This window comes from Lactuca virosa, chromosome 3, assembly GCF_052849685.1.
Source record: "Lactuca virosa cultivar CGN04683 chromosome 3, Lactuca_virosa_CGN04683_v6, whole genome shotgun sequence".
Lineage (NCBI taxonomy): Eukaryota > Viridiplantae > Streptophyta > Magnoliopsida > Asterales > Asteraceae > Lactuca > Lactuca virosa.
Genome location: NC_136428.1, coordinates 151352811 through 151361651, shown reverse-complemented (window position 1 = coordinate 151361651; position 8841 = coordinate 151352811). Strand labels below are relative to the sequence as shown.

Here is an 8841-nt window from a genome sequence, read left to right as displayed (position 1 = left end):
ATTTGTGGACATAAAGTGAGGATAACGGGAACGGGTAATGGGGTTGAATGATTTGATGAAATTAAAGAGCTTAATTATTGTGGGTTGAAACCTCTATGTGCTCACCAGGCTCCCAACCCCGACCCACTCAGTTTCTTGTATTATAGGTAGTGACAAAAGAGCACAGGTGTGATGACCAGATGAGAGATCTATGGATTATAGGCCATTAGAATATTAGATGTTTGTAAGCCCTGTACTATTTCTATTTATGCTTATGCACTGTATTGACAATGACATCCCAAAGTTTTTAATATAAAGAAAATACATTTCTTCGGAAATGCTTTGATTATAACACCCCAAAAATTCAAGCCAATTTAAAACTTTTTAAAACATTTAAAACTATTAAGTCATTACAGTTTACTTCCAAAATAATTTAAACATCAGAGTATCCCTAGAATCAATCATGAAAATGTAAGGAGGTGCACGATCACGCCTTCGCCTTCCCGCGATCATCCGAATACCTGAAACAATAATCGATAAATGTAAGCTCGAAGGCTTAGTGAGTTACCTCCAAAATACCAACCCATACTAACCAGAACCAATATCATATCAATGCGAATACAGAACAGCATGCATATTGAGCCTTCAGCCTGACTGGACCGCCTCGTAGGCCTTCAGTCTATCTGGACCGCTCTCCGAGCCTTCGGCACGTCTGGACCGCCTCGTAAGGCCTTCAGCCTATCCGGACCGCTCGTCGGGCCTTCGGTCTGACTATCATACCCTCCTGGGTCTGTAGTCTATCCGGACCGCCCTAGGTATGTTGGCCTTCAGCACAAAGCAGGACCGCCTCAACCCAAACCCCCAATCAAACAAACATGTGCACATACATATCATACGCTAACATATATAACAGTCAACCAATCTAACAAATCAAATAGCATAGCATCATCCTATGCCCAGGATACTGACCTAACCAGGTCACCAACATATGTACAGATAATCATACGGGTCTAACAGATCACATAGCATAGCAACATCCTATAATCAGGATACCGACCTAACCAGGTCACTAACATATCATCATCCTATATACCAGGATACCGACCCAACTGGGTCACTAAAACATAGCATATCACCATCCTAACTACCAGGATGTAAATCAGTAAGCATAACATGCAATAATCCGAATACACTCCATAAAGGGCCGGCCTTGGTGCCTTAGACCCTGTTGATATAGTGAGGAGAACTCACCTGGAACTGCTGAAGTCCCGCCGATAAAACTCCAGCTGCTGGTTGACAGATTCCCGAACTGTCAACATCAAACAACACCCAATTAATAATTGGGTTCCAAGCCCAAAGTCTAACTCACACACTAAAGGCTCAATAGTCAAGTAATGGGCCAAAGCCCAACATATGGCCCAATTTTCCAAATTGGGCCCACACCCTCATATGGGCCTTACCCTAAGCCCATCAACATATTCTAGCCCATATGATTATTCTTGGATGGCCCATTAATAATCCAATTACCAAAGCCCAAAGGAAAGGCCCAACACAAAGCCCAAGTGAAATTAGGGTTTCATATAAAGTGACAATTAGGGTTAAGTGTTTCTGACTTAACCCATTAAGGACTTATCCATTAAGTCCCTCACTTTACTAAATAAGTCATATGGTGTGATTGGGCTTAATACACAATTCCATCCCAATGACCCAAATGTGGGTCCCGATAAGTCCAAGCCCATAATCCCAAAATTAGGGTTTCCACATGAAATGATGATTAGGGTTAAGTGTTTCTTACTTAACCCTTTAAGGATTTAATCGATTAAGGACTTAATCCATTAAGTCCATTATTGCCTTAAGTTAGTTTGCCAATGATTATTATTTAATATTTCAAGTTATTAATAATTCTCGTGTGTCCCGGTTAATTCCCCAAATTTGGGTTTTATTGGCATTTGGGTTTTCCAAACCCTAATTAGGGTTTCCAACCCATACACTAGCCCATTTATCAAATGGGTGGGCTTTTAGGTCAATTAGGGCTTTATTGGGCCTATAAGGCCCACTAGAATATTATTAAGCCCATTAGGGTTTAGTAGTCCCTTGTCCAAACATCCTAACGAGTCACAAACCAAACAAGGCACACCGCCACCCGACACGGCGGCCGGTGGCGGCAGGAGGCGGCAACCACCACCCTACGGTGGTGGTTTGGGGTTTTTCTTTTCATTATTCCATTTTGTTACAGTTTACAATGCAATCTCAATAACACACACTAAGCTACACATACAACAATAAAATTACACACACACAGCCACCCTAGTGGTGGCCGGCAGTGGCACATGGTGGCAGCCACCACCTCACGGTGGTGGTAGCATTTCTTTATGTTTTCTGGCCAAACCCAAAACACACACACCCTATCTGCTCACAAAACAACTCCATCCACCCACCTGGTGGCGGCAGCGACAAGGAAAGGCGGCAACAGGAGCGGTTGCGACAACAGCCACCACCTGCCGGTGGTGGCGAGTTCTTTGAGTCTTTTCCAAGCACACACGTCCACACGAACACGTACTCGCCGAGAGCTACGCACTGAAGAGCATCCCGATCTCAGCCACTACCGTGGTGGCGCAAGGCAGTCAGCGGAAGACGCCAGCCGCAACAGCCGCCCGGAGTGATGAATAAGGCGACCGTGCAGCGGCAGAAGGAGGTGGGGAAGACCACTGCACATCGACCGCTCAGTGGCAGCAGCAGGTTTCGTCGATCTCCGTGGTTCACAGCCTCATTGGCGGCCTGTAGCGATAGCGCTGGATATTCTGGCGCTCCTCCGGTGGTTTGTGGCCTCGACAGCGGGCAGCGAACGGCAAAAAGGTGGTGACCGGCTTCGGATGATGCAACGGTTGTTGAGGGACTCTCACATGGTGGTGGCGGCTGGGGGATGGGAGGTATAAGGATGGTGACGGCTGTAGAGGGTTAGTTAGGGTTAGGGATTCGTTAGCTTTATATACATACCCGACAATGAAACATATTGCCATAATGTCACAAATGGTCCCTCCCTTCACCTTTTCTTTCAAAGTCAGCCCATATATTACCCTTTTAACCCCAGCCATCCAAAATCCTTTCATAATAAGTCCATATTTTACCAAGCACACCCTGACTTCTGAAATTCTTTTCAAAATAAATCCCGAAATTACACTTTAACCCCCGGAGATTCAATTCTTGTCATTTGACTTCCCGAAACCAACACCTTTCTAATTATTATTTGGTTTTGGGCTATAATAATATAAAATAATAATATTAAAATTACTTCTCGGGGTTCCGGGTTCATCATTAATTATTCTATTTTAAACGGGATGTTACAATTCTCCCCAACTTAAATTTGATTTCGTCCTCGAAATCGTTTCTTATCATTCCTTACATAGCAAACAACTTGAACTACAATTCCGAGCATAACCCTAGCCTTTCCAAGGCAACCGTAACCAACCCCCGCAGGGTTCTAAAACCTCAAAATAAACGAATCCCTTGCAATATGATCACATTTACTCAATCCGTAATCTGAAGTCTCTAGATAGTCTGGCTCCCTGACAGACTACCCACCCTAGATCATTGTCAAATGCGTTGCACTTAACTCCCAACTGGCTACTCAACTTCTGATAACCTGAGGTTCCCACTAGAAGACAGGATCACAAATCCCACACTGCTAACTATGATCCTTCAGTTCCCGAACCACATACATATAATAACCAGCTCATAAGCACAAATACTCATACTTGGCCCAATCAGCCTCGGGCTGGAATACCAGGCATGCCTACGACGGGTCCAGTCATCCCTAGGATGGAATACCCTGGTATCACACACATGTTTGGTCCAATCAACCCTCGGTTGGAATACCAAACACGTCAGGTCCACTCAATCGTAGGGTCCGGTCATCCTCATGATGGTATACCCTAGATTAGAATACTACGATATACATAACTCGGGTCTAACCCATAACCTGACATCCAAGGACCAATCCTTGCGTCTCATCCAAAATTCTCTTATTCGCCACAACCGAGTAACATTCATCCGAAATACCAGGTTCCGGCCCGGTCGTGGAGCTAAAGGACTCCCACATAGTTGCCTCACACGACTTCCGAACGAAATCCTTCCCTGGAACTAATTTCCACTATTTATCATGCCACTGCGACTCTAACAACTTTCTGATCCAACCGATCGGATCCATGTGTCGAATCCCGTCGTTACCAAATCCACGGCTAAAAGCGATTGCTACATGACCAATGGTGGCCTTACATCACAAGCAACCTTAAGCAATCCATTGCTTCCTTGATCTCATAAATGTAGTGGCGTTCCTACAGTCTTATCACTAACTCAACCAGATCTAATCCATCTGGGAAATTCCGAAATCCAATCCATGGATTTCCATATCCGCACCGCTACACCCAAACTGGTGGGTACTACTGTTCCTTCCGCGTCCTAACAACGCGCTCAAGCTATCTACCAACCTAGTGAATGATACGGCTACACCCACAGACTTACATCACTTCTCACATTGTCTGCCAACCTGGTGAATGCTACGGCTACACCCGTAGACTTACAACTCTCCTAGCGCTATCTGTTGCTGGTGAATGCTACGGCTACCCCCGTAGTCTTACAACACTCTCCATGCTGTCTGACTACTAGTGAATGCTACAACTACCCCTGCAGTCTTACAACACTTTCCATACTAACTGATCGCTAGTGAATGCTACGGCTACCCCCGCAGTCTTACAACACTTTCTGTAAATCCCCAATCTGCTTGTGTATCAATCAGATCCGTTTGATGGTGTGGAATCCCAATCAAACGGATGATGCCAGATCATAATAAGAAGGGAAGGAGAAGAAGAAGATGATGAATCTTGTATTATTTGATGATTAGAATGTAGATCCAAATACAAAATTCACACACACTAACACACACTCTTCTTCTCGCTAGTTTCTCTCTCTACAATATGCTCCTCTACTCTCTTCTAGCCGTACACTCCTCTACCCATTACATCTATTTATATGGACCTCCAGCCGTACACGTGTGTACAGCCGCACACCCTGTGTACGGCCGTACACAGGGTGTGCGGCCGTACACACGTGTACGGCCGTACACAGCTACAAAATTACGGAAAAGTACATTTTCTTAGAAAAGCAAAGTATAAACCATATTTTGACCCAACACTTTCCATACCAGTCGAACACACACTCGACCTAACACACAATTGAACTTAATTCATGGCTAGAATCCCAACCTGATCCCCAAATTCTGCTATCAAGCACCGAGAAGACGCGATTCCCATGCTGGGAAGTCTTACCGAACTCCCAACTCACACAACACTCTAACCAAACAGCCACTAGGGTTGTCTTCCTTCCTGAAAACGATGCGAAACATAACCCAGTTTCAAAGCCGATCCTGCTTCTGCATTCCGGGATGATTCTCCCCCCACTTAGATTCAACTAAGTCTTCACAATACATGAAAATTTGAGAATTCCCAATCCTTCTCGCGTTCCAACGATCGATCTGATGACAACTAGACCTTTCCAACTAGTACTCCTTTACTAACCAACCACAAGTGATCACACACTTCTAAGAACTAGCTGAACACTTCTTGAATCCCAATGAAACCGACAGTCCTTAATTCTTGAATGATCCCACACTCAAATCTTGAAGTCCAAAGGATAGATGCTCCAAGTAACATCTCAGCAACGAGCTACTTCCCTTGGCGTTTTCCTCCGCTAACCAATAACGGTTACAGAACTACTGAATCCTGACAATGGTGAATAACCATCCTGTGGGACCCTGTCTGCAGACCTCCCACATAATACCCTTCTTCCCAAAGTGTTCCAACAATACTCCCGCTCTCGACTCTAGAACTCATATCATTCAGGGCCTCGCACCCTGACTCACTCACCAGCTCAATCATCCACCGCTGAACTGCAGTAGCTGAAACAACCTTTTCCCTAAACCGGGCTACAGCTACTCCCAAGACATAGTTTACAATCCCGAAAGTGAAATAGATCACACATTCAATCCTTACCGTTTGATACAAGAGATCCAAGGCGAATCGGATCTTAACTCCTATGGGTCGGAAAGGTAATTGTGTACACCTCATAAGATTTCTCATGCCACATCGACCCACCTGCGCTCACCAGCACTGAAATACTGTCGCCAACCCCTGCGACTAACTGACCCGAGCTGGAACACAACCTGATCCTAGGGTCCCAAGTCTGCTCACTCATTCGAGCTCGAAAACTGAAAGGGCATAATCCTTGCCCTATAAAACGACACTCCAAACCACCAATTAACCATTCTACTTCCAGCTGCGAAACCCCAGCTGAACATAAACTTCACTCCTTTCTGGAGTCCTCGCGACTCACATTCCGGCCTCAAGCAAAACCCCCGAAGCCTCAAATCTAGAAACTCATGTGCTAGACTCTCCCGCTCAACCCGCAGAATGTAACGAGTACAAAATATCTCCCTGGTCCCAAGTAATTGTAGCCCTCTGCTCATCAGAATATGTCCCAGTAACAAGTCCCGGTACTGAAAAGCTCGACCAGCTCCTCCCCCCTGCCGTCATTACAGCTGTTGAAGCTGTTGCGGCAGCCGTCTCAGCAATGGTTATATAGCGCTCATCAAAGTAATCAACCATGGCGGTCTTGATAGACCCAAACATCTCCGGAATCTGACCCCGGACAAATCTAGATCACCTCCTCCCGGATGATCTCACCGACACGATCCTCTGACAATACTGTCCTATCATGGCTGCCAGCTCCCGATCCTGATCCGGATTCGGTCTCAAAACGTCTCATAACCATCATTCTGATAACACACCAGAAAGATCTCGTATAGTCCATATAATAATCGGGAACAAACTCCCAACTAAACCCTAGGGGTTGTGACTTCCTTGCTACGTGTATGGGTCCTGTGCTTTCAGTAGTACGGGCCCATACTACCTTCCACACCTACCCATATTTGTCTCAAGTATCACCACAACACCCTAACAATACACATAAATATATTGAGCGCTCAATCCTCACTCCCAGAGGAATGCTAAGTATCTCATAACTGGCCTCCCGGCCTCTCACAACCCACCCATCCATGAAACTTCCACCAACCCTGCAACACTAGTGTATGCTAGCCATACATAACGTTGGACCCTATAGACTTTCGAATATCCAATCCTACCCTAAGCTCCCAATCAAACAAGAACAGAACATAAGGCCAAATCAAACATTCTCAGGCTATAAGATCTTAATTATGTATAACCGTGATATATACACTAAGCAACTACAGTAATGATGTCAATCTCATATAAAGGAAACCCTAGGCTAGCAGGCATCATGTAATCAGGCAATTCTATCATTCAATTCCTGAAGATCCCTAGCCTAGTACTAGCATGCTGTTCTAACATATCACAAATCAAATAATATGTATGGTATTTTGGGGTCTATCCGCGAGCTCCGGCTGATCGTACACTTGCATCCTCCTTTTTATTATTTTGAAAACATTTTAAGAAAATCGTTTTATAACCTTGTCCTCAGTTTGAGACTGGAGGCACATAAGTGTTTCCTCCAATTCACTCAAATCAAGGCCCTGATACCAACTTGTAACACCCCAAAAAATTCAAGCCAATTTAAATATTTTTAAAACATTTAAAACTATTAAGTCATTACAGTTTACTTCCAAAATAATTTAAACATCAGATTATCCCCAGAATCAATCATGAAAATGTAAGGAGGTGCACGATCACGCCTTCGCCTTCCCGCGATCATCCGAATACCTGAAACAATAATCGCTAAATGTAAGCTCGAAGGCTTAGTGAGTTACCCCCAAAATACCAACCCATACTAACCAGAACCAATATCATATCAATACAAATACAGAACAGCATGCATATTGAGCCTTCAGCCTGACTGGACCGCCTCGCAGGCCTTCAGTCTATCTGGACCGCTCTCCGAGCCTTCGGCACGTCTGGACCGCCTCGTAGGGCCTTCAGCCTATCTGGACCGCTCGTCGGGCCTTCGGTCTGACTATCATACCCTCCTGGGTCTGTAGTCTATCCGGACCGCCCTAGGTATGTTGGCCTTCAGCACAAAGCAGGACCGCCTCAACCCAAACCCCCAATCAAACAAACATGTGCACATACATATCATACGCTAGCATATATAACAGTCAAGCAATCTAACATATCAAATAGCATAGCATCATCCTATGCCCAGGATACTGACCTAACCAGGTCACCAACATATGTACAGATAATCATACGGGTCTAACAGATCACATAGCATAGCAACATCCTATAATCAGGATACCGACCTAACCAGGTCACTAACATATCATCATCCTATATACCAGGATACCGACCCAACCGGGTCACTAAAACATAGCATATCACCATCCTAACTACCAGGATGTAAATCAGTAAGAATAACATGCAATAATCCGAATACACTCCATAAAGGGCCGGCCTTGGTGCCTTAGACCCTGTTGATATAGTGAGGAGAACTCACCTGGAACTGCTGAAGTCCCGCCGATAAAACTCCAGCTGCTGGTTGACAGATTCCCGAACTGTCAACATCAAACAACACCCAATTAATAATTGGGTTCCAAGCCCAAAGTCTAACTCACACACTAAAGGCTCAATAGTCAAGTAATGGGCCAAAGCCCAACATATGGCCCAATTTTCCAAATTGGGCCCACACCCTCATATGGGCCTTACCCTAAGCCCATCAACATATTCTAGCCCATATGATTATTCTTGGATGGCCCATTAATAATCCAATTACCAAAGCCCAAAGGAAAGGCCCAACACAAAGCCCAAGTGAAATTACGATTTCATATAAAATGACAAT

General features: G+C 44.8%; 1 long non-coding RNA gene across 2 annotated transcripts; it reads right to left on the bottom strand.

The window, feature by feature from the left end:
- Nucleotides 1–305: 305 nt before the first annotated feature.
- Nucleotides 306–2925, bottom strand: LOC145162679 (uncharacterized). Of its 2 annotated transcripts, none has more exons than XR_013739243.1 (2): nt 573–2925; nt 306–500 (listed from the first exon to the last, which is right to left on the bottom strand). It is a non-coding gene; the product is annotated as an uncharacterized LOC145162679 (long non-coding RNA). The 2 variants fall into 2 exon arrangements; XR_013739244.1 differs by having other exon boundaries at nt 1231–2925.
- Nucleotides 2926–8841: the final 5916 nt, after the last annotated feature.